This window comes from Spea bombifrons, chromosome 2, assembly GCF_027358695.1.
Source record: "Spea bombifrons isolate aSpeBom1 chromosome 2, aSpeBom1.2.pri, whole genome shotgun sequence".
Taxonomy (NCBI): domain Eukaryota; kingdom Metazoa; phylum Chordata; class Amphibia; order Anura; family Pelobatidae; genus Spea; species Spea bombifrons.
This window is the reverse complement of record NC_071088.1, coordinates 49,104,689-49,119,583: the sequence shown is the minus strand read 5'-3', so window position 1 is coordinate 49,119,583 and position 14,895 is coordinate 49,104,689. Positions and strand designations below refer to the sequence as shown.

The window sequence follows — 14,895 nt, the reverse complement described above, 5'->3', positions numbered from 1 at the left end:
TATAAACTAGCAGCGCGCAAGCCAAGCAGGGGTAGAGCTCTGACGAGAGAATTCTCCGCCCAACGCTTCCTCCTTAGCCCGACATGAGGTAAGTGTAGTAGGGCACCGAAGACTGTGGGAGCGAGTGACAGTTAAAGGGTTATTATTTAATTTTTGCCTTGAATATATGTCTTGTATTAAATGCTGCGTAGATTGTTGGCGCTATATAAATAAAAGATAATATTAATAAATAATGAAATGTTTACCCTATTTAATATACATTTTCTGCATCTATAGAAAGCAGTAACGTGGTTGTTTTGGAAGCTTTATCAGTGTGGTGCTATATCCCTTGCCTCTCAGCCAGAGCAAAAACTTACTTGATTTGGTCAGGTTCTGTAGTGGGGATTAAATTAGGACAGCATTGTCAGGCATGCACATTACTCAAAGCGGTAAGAGGGTCTAAATCACTATCTTTCTTCACCAGACCGGAAAATAATGATTAAAAAGTCCCGCTTACACACCTCCCACTGTAATATAAGGATAACACTGCCACCAAACCAAACCTGGTTAAAACACTCAACTTACATTTAATATACTTAGGCCCGGACTGGGACAAAAAATAGGCCTGGGCATTTAAGACTGAGCAGCCCTTTTTCTTTTTTTTTTTTTCAACCAAATTCTGACAAATTTAATATACAATTCCTTGTTGTCTATTAGTTATATTTCAGCATGCTTTTGTCACTGTAATCAATTAGCATTACATAAATATATAATAAATGAATCATAACGTCATGCAATTTATAAAATGCTATATCTTTAATGAAAGATTCAAAACAGCAACTAATCTTTGACCATTTAGTTGGTACTTAGAAAGAGGTAGAAACTTTGTTAAAAAACAAACTTTCACTTAGAAACTAAGCCTTGTTTACTTAAAAGGGTACTCTAAGCACCAAAACAACTTTAACTTAGCCCCTTAAGGACAATAGGGGTTATTACTCGTAGTATATTGCGGGACAATGGCTCTTTTAACATTTTTCAGTGTTACTGTTTAGCTGTGATTTTCTTCTTTATCATTTCGTGCTCCCACACATATTATATATTGTTTTTTTCAGGACAAACAGGGCTTTCTTTAGATACCATTAATTTTATCATATCATCTAATTTACTATTAAAAAATGATAAAATATGGGGATTTTTTGTTAAAAAATTACTTTTTCTCACTTTTTAAACAAAAAACTTTTACTCATCTGCAAAAACGAATGAAAAAACCTGCTAAATAGATTCTACTATTTGTCCTGAGTTTAGAAAAACCCAATGTTTTTTTGCCTTTTTCTGCACGTTATGGCGCAATAAGTACAGGTAGCGTTTTGCTATTTCAAAACCTTTTTTTCCAAATCTGGTAATTCTTCCCCCCATGTGCCATTTCGGGTATCATTGAAGCCGGCCAATGCAATTTACCCCATCAAATCATATATTTTTAAAAACTAGACACCCCAAGGTATTTGAAATGCTGGTATTTTAACCCTTTCCATGTACTGATTTTACCACCAGCCTTTGTGAAACTTTATGGTAGTACATTTTTTTTGTATTTTTTTCACACATGTTGTACTTCAGGTATAAATTTATCGCTCCTGGTATATGTCCGTGTCAAACAACACCCCAATTTGTGTTCAGTAACATCTCCTGAGCGCAGTGATACCCCCCATGCATGAGTTTGTTGGGTTATTTGGGAGGTAAAAGGCCGCCTTTGTGAGGTGTGTTTTTTTAAGCCATTTAGACATCTGATCCCACTGCGCCCATGTCCCATATTTGGGACATCTTTGAACTCGGCCAATTCAATTTACCCCATCCACTCATGCATTTTTTAATACGAGACACCCTATGGGCATTTGTAATGCCAATATTTTAACTCTTTCCATGTAAAGATAAAGAATTTTAGGACTTGCTTATTAATTTTTTTTTTGGTGACAGTGGGGCTTTTTACATGTTACCATATTTTTTTTTATTTTTTTTAAAACATTTTTGAACAATAATATTTTTTTAATTTTTTTTTTTACTCTCATTAGTGAGGTGGGCTCCATTGACCTTGCATGGTTGGATGCAGTACCTACATTCAACCTGCAGGAGGAGCTCGAGAGTTCTCAAGAGGGTCTGGATAGACCCTCTGTGAACTAATTTTCTATTGTTAATGCCATCCTGTGAATGACGGCAACGTCATTTACAGTATGGCACTTGTGGTTGCTCCACGGAGCAATCACAAGGCTATCGGGGTAGGGGGTAGTGTTGCTGACATGCCTCGGTTTTTTGTTTTCACTGTGCTGTGTGTTATTTAGGATAAGTGTCCAGCTCACGTTATTATTGAGGTGCTCTGTTTTATCTCACTGTCTGTCTGGTTTCCCATTCCTATAATTAGATTACCGGCAGGTCGGTTCCCCTCATTACAACCGGGCCCCTCTTCCAATAATTGGAAGAAACAGATGTTCCATGGGGTTGCTAACCTTAGAGTGTCAGGTTTAGTGAGTCAGATAGGAGGCAATATTCTCGAGACCTTGTTACGTCCCCGCTTAGATAGACGGCCTCCTTGAACTAGGCAGTTGGCCCCCCGCCCCACCCCGAGGCAATCTCCCCTCCTCGCTTGGAGGTTACGCCCCACGAGCTAGTTTTCATGCCTCACTGTTAGTTAATTAGGCCTTCCTCTACGTTTCATCCCGCTCCAGCGCGGAGCTCGGTTAGATATTAAGTTAGTTCAGATTTAGGTCCGGGGTATATGTCCAGGTTCCGTTGCATAGACTTGTCATTCCTATCCGATCAAGAATAGAGGTCCTCCATGCCGCCTCACATTCCCTCCGTGCTCAGTCTGTTGCTAAATCGACGGCTGTATTAACATGGTGATACATTCCTTTCTCTGCCTCGGCCAGCATAGCGGAATTTTTCTATCCACAGTTTGCTAGTCCCCTCCTGTTGTCGTCAGTCATGTTTATCAGCTATGTTAGGTTATTGCGTACCAGGATTGGCCTTAACCCGCTCGCATAATCGGGGCAGCGTCTAAGAATAAGTTCCAGCCCAGGTGATTAAAAGCTAGGCAGATGGAACTGCTCGTGTTTCCTTCTTTATATCTCACAACCAATCTCCGGAATGCGTAATGCCTTCACGTCACTCGCTTAATAAGCTTGGTCATTCATATTGTCATGTTATGGTACGACTAACTTTGTTTTCTTCTTTTTGCCCTCTATAGGCCTACCTGGTACGTCGGTCATGGCACACCTCAGACCGAATGGACCCTCTCTGGGTCTTTGGTTCTCCGTTCCACTAATCCTATTCGTTTGCCCCTCACACAAATAATACTTGGTCATTTAGCATGGGAAGCCTGAAGCCACAATTTAATGCGACTAATCCTTGAAATAAATATTATAGAGTAAATAACACAATACCTTATCTTTTCCACTAAATGATTTCAGGGCCTTGAATGTTTTTTCCCCTGAAGTCACTACAAATTCAGGAAGGCGTTTTATCTCTGGATAAGTAAAATTTAAATAGTTCCTACTGTAAATTAAGTGCCAGGAAACGGATAACCAAACACACACACCAGGATAGGCTTTTCCACAATGACAACCAGATACACACACCAGGACAGGCTCTGCCACACCGACACCTAAACACACATGCCAGGACAGGCTCTGCCACACTGACACTCAAACACACACAGGACAGGCTCTGCCACACCAACATTCATACACACCCACACATACCAGGACAGGCTCTGCTACACCGACACCCAAACACACACACACCAGGACAGGCTCTGCCACACCGACACACAAACACACACACCAGGACAGGCCCTGCCTTTGCCACCAAAACAGCCTGCCTGTGGCATCTTTGCCACCAAAACAGCCTGCCTGTGGCATCTTTGCCCCCCCTTACACATCCATGCTATCACACACACATTCATTCACTTGTTCGCAAATATTTATTCACTAATTCACAGATAATCATTCAGTCATTCAGATATTCATTCATACATTGATAATCATTAATTCCCTCATTCAGATACTCATTTACATATACTCATTCACAAACATTCATTCACTCACTCCTTCACAGATACTCATTAATTCACTCACTCACATACTCCTTTATACAGCCTCCCTCATCCCCTTACCTGAACTGAAGATGTACGTGCCGCTTGCAGACTTCCACGAACAACCTGTTCTACTGCACAGGGGAAGCAGACGCGCAGCAGGGTCATGTGACGTACGTAATGTGACTCCGTTGGATACCTGCTCGCGAGTGTCTGCCAGGTAAGTAGCGGGCCCACTACTAGAGTGGCGGGCCGGTCGCAGTTGCTGCAGGCTTAAGGGGCTGGTGCCCCTTTTGCCCTGCGTTAAGGACGGCCGTAGAGCTTAGCCAAGCATCTATGCAAACTACAAACTATGAAATAAGTCTCTTCAAGGAAATTGTGGTTCTTATATCAGACAATGGCAGGAACTTAATAAATGAATGATTTATTATGAAATAAAAAAATATTCACAGTACATATAAAAAAGATATTAAAATTTAATCACACAAACAGATAAAAATAAAGAGGAGAAAAATTAATAAAAATCCTACTTACAGAAGTACTTGATTCTATTCCCGGGGAACTTCCGGCAGGAAAAATAGTGACTTTTTTCAAAATTAGATCTTGGCCCCCAAAATAAGCACAACTTTTATGATAATAATAATTTATACATGTTGACTGCAGGTCAGATTTCAGGACGACCTCTGGGATGAATGAGGCGGAAGAGCAGCTAGGAGATAGGGCCACCTTTTTGACACCTAGCAAAGGAGTTTTTCCATTTACAGCGTCTTACATCAAGAAAAGCTTGATATCTTGCAGTATGAATTTTCTATAAAGGTTATATTTTCAGATTCAGACTTGTCAGAATTTCCTCTTTCCATAAAGACCTTACACGGCCAGTCTGTGATCTAACACAGCAGACTTTTGTTTATCTCTTAATTGGAGATACCCCAACCTTGTCTGGTGTCATTCTGTTAGGAAAAATGGGGACACCTCAAATATAAATACGAGGACCCCCAGATGTTAAGCCCTGGATCTATATTTAATCTTTTAAATATAACCTTTAGTAGAAAAGGGGCTGAGTTTGTAATTCCTTTGTTTGCTGGAGGGTTCTTTGCAGGGTCAAAATGGTGCCTTTCTGGCTAGGACAGGTGTCAAATTTGCCACCTGCTCATGGTTTAGGCAAAAGGACTCCCATAATAACACAAAGATGCCAATTGACTGAAGTAAACCTCATGTATGGTTCATTGGGTTCACACCGCATCTCATTTAAACTCTCGCCACCAGGGGCGGGCTGGGCCGGGGGACAATTGCCCCCCAGGCCGCCCGAAATCTAATCTAAACGGTCGCTGGTTGCTGATGCCGCCGGCTGCGCTACTTTAATACTTTTTTTTTTTAAATTTAATATGGCAAGCCGGATCGGCTATTAAATGAAAAAAAAAAAGTATTAAAGCAGCACCGGCGGGCAGCATCAGCACCCAGCGGCCGTATGCGATGGCCGTCTAGTGATGGGAGCAGCGTGAGGGGTGAAAGCTCCGCCCCCTCGCACGGACCTTTCACCCCTCACGCTGCTCCCATCACTATGCGGCCATCAGATTGTTGGAAATCTAATCTAAACGGCCGCTGGGTGCTGATGCTGCCGGCCTGCGCTACTTTAATACTTTATTTATTTATTTTTAATATGGCAAGCCGATCCGGCATATTAAATAAATAAAAAAAGGATTAAAGTAGCTCCGGCCGGTGGCATCAGCACCCAGCGGCCGTTTAGATCAGTTTTCCAGCAGTCTGATGGTCGCATAGTGATGGGAGCAGCGTGAGGAGTGAAAGGTGAGTGCGAGGGCGGAGCTTTCACCCCTCACGCTGCTCCCATCACTATGCGGCCATCAGACTGCTGGAAAACTGATCTAAACGGCCGATGCGTGCTGATGCCGCCGGCCATAGCTACTTTAAAACTTTTTTTTTCATTTAATAGCCTCATGCTCGCCATTTTAATTTTTTTTTAAAAAAAGTATTAAAGTAGCTCCGGCCGGCAGCATCAGCACGCATCGCCAGTTTAGATCAGTTTTCCAGCAGTCTGATGGCCGCATAGTGATGGGAGCAGCGTGAGGGCATGTATGGTGGGCTGATTCGTGGCACAACGGGCCACTTCACTTGACTTGCCCCCCAGGCCTTAGGCTGCCAGCCCTCCCCTGCTCGCCACTACACCCTCATACCATCTCTGCCTGAATGGGTAACCAGCCAATGCATCTACTACACACATATTTATAATAAACTGTCTACTGGGCCTGACAGGCTTAAACTGTGGCAAAAAGCTTGACGCATGCAGCAGTTGCTGAAGCTGAAGGCTGAAGCCTTCACGTCTGGCATCAGAAACACAATCAATATCATGAAGCAACAGCAGTACAAGCAAACATCCTGGTTGTAGTAGCGGTGAAATATTCTCCACCCCATCTACCAATGTGAGGTGAAATTTTGATCAGAGGGGTTCATGTTCGGATGCCTTGCTGGGATCAAAACTTGTAAACTACTATATAGTGAAGCACATAAAACAAATAGCACCACTGGTGACACCACTGCCATCACTGCAATGTCCCTACTCTTCCCAGAGAATAGATGGGCAGGCACGGTCAGACAATAGCATCAGATGTATTTTCGGGAGGGGGGGCGGGGCCGGCGCCGATCCAAGATGGCTGCATAAGACCGCAGCTCCGTCCACCGTCTCGGGACTATCCGCATTTATTTTACGCTGCCGCGATCATGGGGAAGTCAAATCGCTCGGCCGGCACTCCTAAAGCCCCCAACACTCGGGAGAGACCTATGGCGCCTTCGGTGAGGCACTTTTTCCGGGGCTCCCAAGACTCCGAATCTCGGGGCCATGCATCCAAGATGGCGCCCTCTCCCTCGAGTCGAGCGAGAGAATGCTCCGACGACGCCTCGCTAGACCAGGACGCCGTGCTTCCAGATCCTCCGGCGGAGTCACTTACCTGGCAAGACGCCCTGAAGCAGTACCCACGAAGGCGGATCTGGTCTCGGTGATCGATGCCGCCTTGGACCAGGCCTTACAAGGTGTTCGGGCTGATCTCACCGCGATCAAGCAAGATGTTCAGCATATTGGTGACCGTGTCGCTACGCTGGAGGAAGACCATATCAAGACCTGCGAGGCGGTTGATGCCTTGTCTGCTATGCACCGAGATCACTCGGAACTTTTTACTGCCCTACACAGACAGCTTGAGGACCTGGACAACGGGAAGGCGCAACAACCTACGCATCAGAGGCCTGCCCGAATCGGTCTCGGCTGCTGACGTCCGCAAGACGCTGCAAACTTTATTTAATAAGCTTCTCCAGCAGCCTGACGACACCCCGATACAGTTCGACAGAGCCCACCGGGCACTCCGTCCGAGAGGCCCCCCTTCGGCTCCACCGAGGGACGTGGTATGCTGTTTGCACGAGTACTCTGTTAAGGAGGCTGTGCTGAAAGCGTGTCGCCTTTCGGGCGACTTGGATTTCGAGGGAGAACAGATCAAGATCTTTCAAGACCTCTCCCCAATCACCCTGCAGAAGCGTCGAGCCCTTAAACCTGTTACAGCAGCGCTACGTGCAGCGAATATTCCGTACCAGTGGGGCTTCCCGTTTGTCCTCATTGCCCGCAAGGACAAGGATGTCCTTACCCCCCGTCATCACAGCGACCTGGAGTTTTTTCTTACTCACCTGGATCTTCCAGCCATTCGCCTTCCGGATTGGGAACTTTCCGTTGAGGTTCTGCAGCAGCTGAACGAACCGGCCAGGTCCTGGACTGCCCCGGTGCACCGTAGGAAGACGTCTCGACGGGCCACGACCACAGCGACGCCGACCGATGGAGACCCTTGAGGGTCTGGCTTCGCTCCCAGATTTTCGTCCTCCGTTGGGTTCCTGAATTCTGGCTGGCCGACGCTCTTCGATTGGGGTTCTCCGCCGGTCCGGGTGGTGAGTTGGTGTCATCTCCTGTACCCGCGTCTGTGCTCTCACGCACTCCGTGGGTGAGGTGCTCTGGACATTGGCATATTGACTTTTCGGACTTCGGCATTTTTCTCTAGTTTTTTCTGTATTTTTAGTTCCTCGCTCGATCGTCCCGTTTTTCCGTTATACACGTGCCATCGCTCGTACACCACACTACATTTTTCGCACCCGCTCCACTAAGACTAGGCAGTTTCCTTTTCCCTGCCAGGCTGGGACCCCGGCAGTTTGTGGGGGTCTGACTCTCACCGGCCTCAGTAGTGCTCTCTGACACATCACACGGTTTTCTTTTTTCTTTTGCTCCTCTTACACATTTTTGTTACTAGCCAGCAGGGCGCCTAGCGCTCTTAGGCCGTTACTTCGGCTCCCGGGTTCTCCTCCCCAAAGCGGTAATCATGCTTTGTCTTAGTCCCGTTGACGGGGACGTATAGTTCTTCCCTGTCACCTTTGGTTTTAGGGACCGTTCCGGTCCTTTCCTTCTTTGCCCTCCTCGGCACCCCCCCCAGAGCCTTCCTGCCCTTGAGTGGACGGTTGATTTGGGCCTGATAGCAGTCCCCGTGCTCACCCTGCATATTGCTACAGCAATATTACTAGGGATGTTGTCCCTTGCATCGCACCACACGTTAGACACACTATACACAGTTTGGTTTATGTTCTGTTTTATTGTTTTGTTTGCATGTCCCAGGGGTCCAAGGTATCGGATGTGCTCTTCTCAGAGCTCTCTCATTCTTCTGTATGGCTCCTCAATCTCTTAACTTGGTCTCGTTGAATATCAGAGGCCTCAATAAACCCCAACAGCGTTGTAAACTCCTAGCGTTTCTCCGCTCCTTTAAGACACATATCGCCTTTGTACAAGAAACACATTATTCTGCTAACAGGGAATCTCTTTTAAATAGACACTTCATTCACTCATTTTTGTCCAGTTCCCCTTCCTCCAAAACCAAGGGGGTGGCTATCCTCATTCATAAGTGCATTCGCTTCAGACCCTCTGAGGCGTGGAAGGATGCTGAGGGAAGAGCTGTCTTTGTTAAGGGCTTTGTGGGCTCTCATAAAGTCACTGTGGCAAATATATATGCCCCTAATAGTAACCAAGCCCGATTTGTTACCTTGATCCTGTCCAAATTGGCTGATTTCCAGGAGGGTATTACCATCTTGGGGGGGACTTTAATATGGTGTTGGACCCTAAGATTGACACTTCCTCGGGGAGCTCCCATGTTCCCTTTTCAATGATTCGTGAAGTGAACCACCAATTGCGTTTGAACCAGATGGTGGATGCGTGGAGAGCCCTCCATCCTACTGTGAGGGATTATACCTATTTTTCCCCTAGTCACTGTAAATATTCACGCATAGACGCCTTTTTTCTGTCCCACTTCCATTTGTCGCTCCTGCGTTCGGCTAGCATTGGTGTGGCTACGATTAGTGATCACGCCCCGGTTTTCATGAAGCTTGCTCTCTCGGGCCTCCCCAGGACCAATTGGCATTGGCGTCTCAATGAGAATTTATTGAGTGATCCCCACCATGTTTCCCAATTGTCCTCTCACATTAAACATTATTTTGCAGAGAACGTCACCCCTGCCGTTTCGCATCCAATGATCTGGGAAGCCCATAAGGCGGTCTTGCGAGGCCACCTGATAAAGTTGGGCGCTTCCGTTAAAAGGAACCGCGCGGCCGCTATCTTAGATCTTACGCAACAAATAGCACGTCTGGAAGCCCGCCACAAATTAACCCTCCTTCCCTCCACCCAGGTGGAGCTTTCTGCTCTACGCACGCGGTTAGCGGCCTTCCTAGATGATAGGACTAAGCGTAACTATCTTTTGGAACGGCGTCAGTTCTACGAATTTGGGGACAAACCTGGCAGGCTCCTGGCTCGGGCGCTGAGGGCGAAGAGGGCACAAACTTATATTCCACGTATTAGGGACCCTGCGGGTCGGCTTTGCTTCCGTTCGGAGGAGGTCGCCAACTGTTTTCGACAGTATTATACTTCCCCATAATATTAGACCCTTTTGGGATTCCGTCATGACGGCGATCCGTGATGTTGCCAATCCTGATTTCCAGGCTTCTCCTGAGGCCATTCTGCTCCATCACACACAGACTTCTTTTTCTAGCTACAAGCGGTCCTTGACGTTTCATCTGATTAATGCGGCCAACACGGTCCTCCCCTGCCACTGGAAGTCAGCCACCCCTCCCTCTTTTATGGCCTGGGTTAATCAGGTCAAATTCATTTACCAGATGGAAGTTCTAGTGTGGTCAGCTAGGGGTGCGGGTCATAAAGTTTAACTTAAGTGGTTTCATTGGAGGTCGTTTATCACGTCCCTAGAACATCGTCCCTTACCTGTTTCCCTCTAGGTGTCTGCTGCTACTCTCCTACTGGGTGTAAGTCCTCGAGACGGTTCCTTCACGCGTCTCTTTATGTCTATTTTTATGATCGTGCCTTTGGTTAGAATGACTATGTAGTGGAGCTACCTGCTGGACCCTGGGACAGACATGTTTTATTCTGTTTTTGTTTCCTTTTGTTTTACACATTGTTCTATGGCACTGTACTATTGGGTACCTAACTGCTTATCTGCCTCGTTTCGTCCTCCCCCTTGGGGGTGGCTTTACTCTTTTATGTACCTGATTTGTTCCACTAATGTTCTCAATGTCTCATGTTTTCTCTGCCATTCCGGTCCGTGTGCAGTGTATGCTGTATATGTAAAAGAGTTGAGACATCTCACCAATTCTAGTATGAAACAACACCTATCAGCAAGAGGTGATACATTTTGTTTTAATATTGGGGGAAATCTACTCAATCAAGGGGCTGGATGTGCCTATACCCCAGTGCCTGCGAAGGTCACATGCTTTACTACCAGTGCTGCTGCTACTCTACTTTCTTTCCTGCACTGGTTGGTAATTTAAAAAAATTCAGTCTTGTACCAAGCAGGTTGATATCTCTGTCTGTCAATGCTTGCCCTGTGCCCTGCCCCTTAGCTGCTGCCCAATTTATTTCCTTCCACTGAGGGATTAATTCTTTACATTTTTAATTAATCCAGTCCTGCATAAAGTATCTGGATGTGTCTGTCTGGCAATATCTGCCCTGTGCCCTATCCTGCTTTTGCAGTTCAGCCTCCTTCCTTACCCTGGGGGATCAATTCTTCTAACATTAGGGGAGATTTAGCCCTATTTAATCATGAACAATCTGGATGTATCTGCCTGCCAGTGCTGAGGGATCAATTCTTGTACATTTTTCTAACATTTAGTCCTGTACAATCCTATATAGTCTGGATGTGCTGTCCTTGTGCCAATGTAAATATTAGAGAAACAGTCCTGTGCAATCCTATATAGTCTGGATGTGCTGTCCTATGAAAGGAGACTTGTGCCAATGTAAATATTAGAGAAACATCTGAATTGCTTAGAAAAAGCATTAGGCCACAGAGTTTTTATCAGTCTATGACACTTATAGCAAACATATTCAAAAGGCAAATAGTGGCATATTTTAAGGGACTCATATGCCGTTGTTCAGAAAATTTAAAAATCAACCTATGTGACATATAAACAGAGTACGAATCTCCATGACTGTTCATACAGAACTTTCCCTGGACAGGATAGCTGCTCCACAACATTTCTTGGGTACAAAAAGATTGGGTAACTTTTCCTGTTCAAATTGTGTATCGTGTAGAGGTATCCTAAAGGGTGAGAAGTTCAAGCATCCAACTAAGGATAAATGGTATTCAAACCATTCCTTTTGCACATGCGACACTGTGTCAAATACTGTTGTCTACAGTATATGTTAAAATGCACCTGTGATTCACTTTACATTGGGGAAACAACACAGAAAGTCAAAACTAGACTCCCAAAACATAGATCAACTATCACCACAAAAATTGATAATTGGTATATGGTAACAAACATGACACTTTTGTAAGGTACTATTAAAAAATCTCTGAATTGATACATTTGTTTTGGTCAACCATATAGAATTATGTAAATTAGGACTTTGTATTGTTTAGATTTTTTATGCATTGTCACTTTAAGATCTAGATACCTTTGATCACATGGTTGCTAATTACTTGACATTTAAACTAACCTTTTGACCATGCACTATTTAGGCTTGATAAAAAAAACCCTGAGTGGGTTGAAACGTCACTACACGTTTGGAATAAAATTGCACTCGTTTATCCTATTGCTGATCATCTTTTGAATTTGTTTAAATGCTTGTGGGGATCTGGTGGAGTCCTGCTCGAGCAATAAGGAGCCTTCGTTGTTGGTGCGGTCAGGGCCGGCCTTAGGGGTGTGCGACCTATGCGACCGCACAGGGCGCCGTGGTAGCAGGGGCGCCTGCCCGGGACTTAAATTAAAGCGTCGTTTTTTTTTGTTTTGTTTTTTTTTTAAACTTTATTTAACATCATTCATGTTAAATAAAGTTTAAAAAAAAATAAAAAAAAAAACCTCGATGCTTTAATCTAAGTCCCGGGCAGGGGCGCCGAGTGGTTGCTCGTGAAGGTCTCAGCAACCGCTCGGCACCCCTTACTCTCCGTGACTCCAACGTGGTGCCGGCATCTCGTGTTGAGCGCCGGACTATTAGTTTGAAGGGGCGGGGGGGGGTAGTTTAAAGGGGCGGGGGGGAGTATTTTGAAGGGGCGGGGGGAGTAGTTTGAAGGGGCGGGGGGGTAGTTTGAAGGGGCAGGGGGGGTGTAGTTTGAGGGGGGGTAGTTTGAAGGGGCAGACGGGGATAGTTTGAAGGGGCAGAGAGGGGGGTAGTGAGGGGGGGCTCCAGAGGAGTAGTCCGCACAGGGCGCCACAACACCTAAGGCCGGCTCTGGGTGCGGTCTGCCCTCTTTGCCTGTTGTCATTTGCTTTGTCCTATCTCTGCTGCTGCTGACTCCTTTCTGTTTCTGGACAATCCATTTTTTGTTCTAATATTGAGGGGGTTCAGCCATGTAGCTGGATGTGTCCATCCGCCAATGCATGCCTTGTGCCTTGCCCTACATCTGTGTCTCAATCTGCTGCTTTACTCTGAGGGATAAATTCTTCTTTTTTCTAATATGAGGGAGGAGACTAAGACTTGTGGCTGGATGTGTCTGCCTGTCAGTGCCTGCCCTGTACCTTGCCTCTGAGGCTTTATCTCCTTCCTTACTCTGTGGGATCAATTCTTTTTTTTATTATAGTAGGAAAGATTTAGTCATGTTCAATCTTGCATAGTCTGGTTGTGTATGTCTGGCAGAGCTTGCCTTGCGTCTTGCCCTGTTCTGCCTCTACTCCTGTGGCTTAGACTGGAGGACTGCATTGGGACCCACCTCCCAATGCAGTACTCAAGTCTGAGCCACAGCAGTAGAGGCAGGACAGTTGCGGGCGGTCTTGCTGAGGTTGCGGGTGGTCAGGCACTGTACCTGCGGGTCCTGGTAATCCCGTGCAGTCCCGCAAGGCTGCCTTCTCGTTGCTCCCTTACAGTGTCTCCTCTCTTGCTCCAAGAGAAGAGATGCTGTGAGGGAGCAATTCGAGGGCAGCCTTGCGGGACTACGCGGGATATCTGCAGTTCAGGTAAAGAGGTGGGTTTAATTGGCCACAAATGTGGCGGGAGCAGGAAGGATTGGCCACAAATGTGGTGGGAGCGGGCGGGAGTGGAACACCCACATTGCAGGAGCGGGCGGCATTGGTAAAAAAATCAGCGGGAGCAAAAAACAGTCCAGCGCAGGGCTCTAGCTCAGACTAATTGTTACTTTAAAGAATAAATTCTTCTTTTTTGTTACACAGGGTAGAGGGATTCAGTCTTTTGGCTGGATATCTCTGCTTGCCTGTGCCTGCCCTGCGCACTGAGGGGATTGATTCTACTTTTTTTCTAAATGGGGAAAGGGATTCAGTTTCTGGCAGCTTGTGTCTGTCTGACAGTGCCTGCCCTGCCTCTGCAGAGCAATCATCTTCATTACTCTAAGGGGTCATTCTTGAAATATTTTTTCTAATTTTGGGGGAAGTTGAGTGTTGTGCGACATGCGCATGTGTCTACCCAAGGCCCTACTATTACTGCTGCTGCTACCTTATGACATTATTTTGCTGTGAGCACCCTTTGCTTTCAAAATAGCTTTGTCTTCTAGTTACACTTGCACACATTTTGTAAGGAACATGGCAGGTAGTTTCTTCCAAACATTTTGGGGAACTAACCACAGTTCTTCTGCAGATTTAGGGAGCCTCTTTTCCTTCTACCCTTTTGTGTAATTTTGTAATGATGTTGAGATTAGGGTTCTGTGGGGACCATACCATCACTCCTTGTACTTCTTCATGCTCAATATGGTTCTTAAGAACCCCAAACATACAGCCAAAGGCATTGTCAAGTTTCAAAATAAATTTGGGGCCAATCGGATGCCTCCCTAATGGTATTGCATCTGGCTTAACTTCTCAGCATTGAGGACACCATTAATTCTGACCAAATTCTCAACTCCATTTGCAGAAATGCAGCCCAAAACTTGCAAGGAACATCTACTATGCTTCACTGTTGCCTGCAAACACTAATTCTTGTACCACTCTCCAGCCCTTTGGCAAACAAACTGCCCAGAGCTACAGCCCAATATTTCACATTTTGAATCATCAGTCCAGAGCACCTGCTGCCATTTTTCTGCACACTGTTTTTAGAGAGTAGTTGAGCTGCTTGGCACTGTTTTCACTTGGGATGTATGTTTTCTGCCAGAGTGCCAGTCCTGGCCTGATGGCATTGCAGGACATCTTCCAATTGTAAACGTGATGTGTCTTTCATCTGCTGTTTCTATGGCCTTCCACTGCATCTATGTTCTTCAGAACTTGGACAGAACATCAGAAAACCCATGTTCACCTTAAAATGTCTACCTAGGATTGACCTTGCTGATGCAGTAAAACTACCTTGTGTCTTTTTGCTA

At 45.7% G+C, this 14,895-nt stretch overlaps 1 protein-coding gene across 1 annotated transcript in view; it reads right to left on the bottom strand.

Moving 5' to 3' along the window:
- Positions 1 to 14,895, bottom strand: part of DEF6 (DEF6 guanine nucleotide exchange factor) — an 86,404-nt gene that overhangs the window by 13,228 nt on the left and 58,281 nt on the right. The window lies entirely within an intron of this gene.